This window comes from Triticum aestivum, chromosome 6A (genome assembly GCF_018294505.1).
Source record: "Triticum aestivum cultivar Chinese Spring chromosome 6A, IWGSC CS RefSeq v2.1, whole genome shotgun sequence".
Lineage (NCBI taxonomy): Eukaryota > Viridiplantae > Streptophyta > Magnoliopsida > Poales > Poaceae > Triticum > Triticum aestivum.
The window spans coordinates 164,266,016-164,269,425 of NC_057809.1; positions in this window are offsets into that span (position 1 = coordinate 164,266,016).

Below are 3,410 nucleotides of genomic sequence, written 5' to 3' on the forward strand. Positions count from 1 at the left end.
GCTACCGCTTAGAGATAAAGTAAAGCAATTACATGGCGATTGCATTTCATACAATAAAGCGACAACCATATGGCTCCTGCCAGTTGCCGGTAACTTTGATACAAAACATGATCATTTCATACAACAATTTATATAATTATGCCTTGACCATATCACATCACAGCATGCCCTGCAAAAACAAGTTAGACGTCCTCTACTTTGTTGTTGCAAGTTTTACGTGGCTGCTATGGGCTTAGCAAGAACCGTTCTTCCTACGCATCAAAAACCACAATGATTTTTTGTCAAGTTGGCTATTTTAACCTTCAACAAGGACCGGGCATAGTCACACTCGATACAACTAAAGTTGGAGAAACAAGCACCCACTAGCCACCTGTGTGCGAAGCACGTCGGTAGAACCAGTCTCATGAACGCGGTCATGTAATGTTTGTCTGGGCCACTTCATCCAACAATACCACCGAATCAAAGTATGACATGCTGGTAAGTAGTATGACTATTATCGCCCACAACTCGTTGTGTTCTACTCGTGCATATAACATCTACGCATAGACCTTGCTCGGATGCCACTATTGGGGAACACAGTATTTCAAAAAAATCCTACAATCACGCAAGATCTATCTAGGAGATACGTAGTAGCAAGAGGGGAGAGTGTGTCTACGTACCCTCATAGACCGAAAGTGGAAGCATCAAGTAACGCGGTTGATGTAGTCGAACGTCTTCACGATCCAACCAATCAAGTGCCGAATGCATGGCACCTCCATGATCTGCACACGTTTAGCTCGGTGATGTCCCTTGTACTCTTGATCCAGCTGAGGCCGAGGGTGAGTTCCGTCGACATGATGGCGTGGTGACGGTGATGATGATGTTACTGACGCAGGGCTTCGCCTAAGCACTATGACAATATGACCGAGGTGGAAAACTGTGGAGGGGTGCACCGCACACGGCTAAAGATCAACTTGTGTGTCCAAGGGGTGCCCCTCCCTCGTATATAAAGGAGGGGAGGAGGAGGAGGGCTGGCCTCGAGGGATGCGCCCAAGGGGGCGATTTCTACTCCTAGTAGGAGTAGGTTTCCACCTTTCCTAGTCCAAGTAGGAGAAGAAGGAAGGAGAGGAAGAAGAGAAGAAAAAGGGGGACGACCCACTAGCCCTAGTCCAATTCGATTTGGGCTAGGGGGGCACGCACCACCTCTTGGCCTGCCTCCTCTCTTCCACTACTAGGCCCATAGGCCCAATAACTTCCCCGGGGGGAGGGGGGTCCGGTAACCCCCGGTACTCCGAAACTTATCCGAAACGACACGAACCATTCCGGTGTCCGAATGTAGCCTTCCAATACATGAATCTTTATGTCTCAACCATTTCGAGACTCCTCGTCATGTCCGTGATCTCATCCGGGACTCCGAACAACATTCGGTACATCAAATCACATAACTCATAATACATATCGTCATAGCGTGCGGACCCTACGAGTTCGAGAACTATGTAGACATGACCGAGACACATCTCTGGTTAATAACTAATAACGGAACCTAGATGCTCATATTGGTTCCTACATATTCTACGAAGATCTTTATCGGTCAAACCACACAACAACATACGTTGTTCCCTTTGTCATCAGTATGTTACTTGCCCGAGATTCGATCGTCGGTATCATCATACCTAGTTCAATCTCGTCACCGGCTAGTCTCTTTACTCGTTCCATAATGCATCATCCTGCAACTAACCCATTAGTCACATTGCTTGCAAGTCTTATAATGATGTGCATTACCGAGAGGGCCCAGAGATACCTCTCCGACAATCGGAGTGACAAATCCTAATCTCGATTTATGCCGACTCAACAAACACCATCGGAGACACCTGTAGAGCATATTTATAATCACCCACCTACGTTGTGACGTTTGATAGCACACTAAGTGTTCCTCCGGTATTTGGGAGTTGCATAACCTCATAGTCATGGGAACATGTATAAGCATGAAGAAAGGAATGACAATAAACTAAAGGATCATAGTGCTAAGCTAACAGATGGGTCTAGTCAATCACATCATTCTCCAATGATGTGATCCCGTTCATCAAATGACAACACATGTCCATGGCTAGGAAACTTAACCATCTTTGATTAACGAGCTAGTCAAGTCGAGGCATACTAGGGACACTTTGTTTGTCTATGTATTCACATATGTACTAAGTTTCCGGTTAATACAATTCTAGCATGAATAATAAACATTTATCATGATATAAGGAAATGTAAATAACAACTTTATTATTGCCTCTAGGGTATATTTCCTTCACCTGGGCAGGCTGGTGGATTTTCTTGGCGTGGATCTGGCAGGCTTCATAGCTTTGCTCCATTTCGGCTACATCATGAAGGGTCGTTGGCCAAAAAAATCCATGCTGGTAGGCCTTGCCTACGAGCGTGCGAGATGAGGCATGACTGTCGTATTCTCCTCCACGGATTTCCGAGAGCATGATGCGTCTTGAACTATGTCGGTATTTCCCCAAAGAGGAAGGGATGATGCAGCACAACTACGGTAGGTATTTCCCTCAGTGATGAGACCAATGTTATCGAACTAGTAGGAGAACCATGCAACACTATGTGAACGGCACCTGCACACAAATAACAAATACTCGCAACCTGACGTATTAAAGGGGTTGCCAATCCCTTTCGGATAACGGCGCCAGAAATTGGCAAGTAGACGGGATAAAAATCATGATAGATTGGATAAATAGATTGGTACGTCTCCAACGTATATATAATTTTTGATTGTTCCATGCTATTATATTATCTATTTTGGATGTTTTATATGCATTAATACGATATTTTATATGATTTTTGGGACTAACCTATTAACGTAGAGCCCAGTGCCAGTTTCTGTTTTTCCTTGTTTTAGAGTTTCACAGAAAAGGAATACCAAACGGAGTCCAAACGGAATAAAACTTTCACGATGATTTTTCTTGGACCAAAAGACACCCGCGAGACTTGGAGTGCAAGTCAGAAGAGCCACAAGGCGTCTACAAGGGTGGAGGGCGCGCCCAGGGGGGGTAGGAGCGCCCCCCAACCTTGTGGGCCCCTTGGTGACCTCCTGACCTAGATCTTCCTCCTATATATACTCATATACCCCGTAAACTTCCAGGGAAGCCACGAGATCACTTTTCCACCGCCACAACCTTCTGTACCCGTGAGATCCCATCTTGGGGCCTTTTTTGGCATCCTGCTGGAGGGGGATTCGATCACAGAGGGCTTCTACATCAATACCATTGCCTCTCTGATGAATCGTGAGTAGTTTACCATAGACCTACGGATCCATAGCTAGTAGCTAGATGGCTTCTTATCTCTCTTTGATTCTCAATGCCATGTTCTCCTTGATGTTCTTGGAGATCTATTCGATGCAATACTCTTTTGCGGTGTGTTTGCCGAGA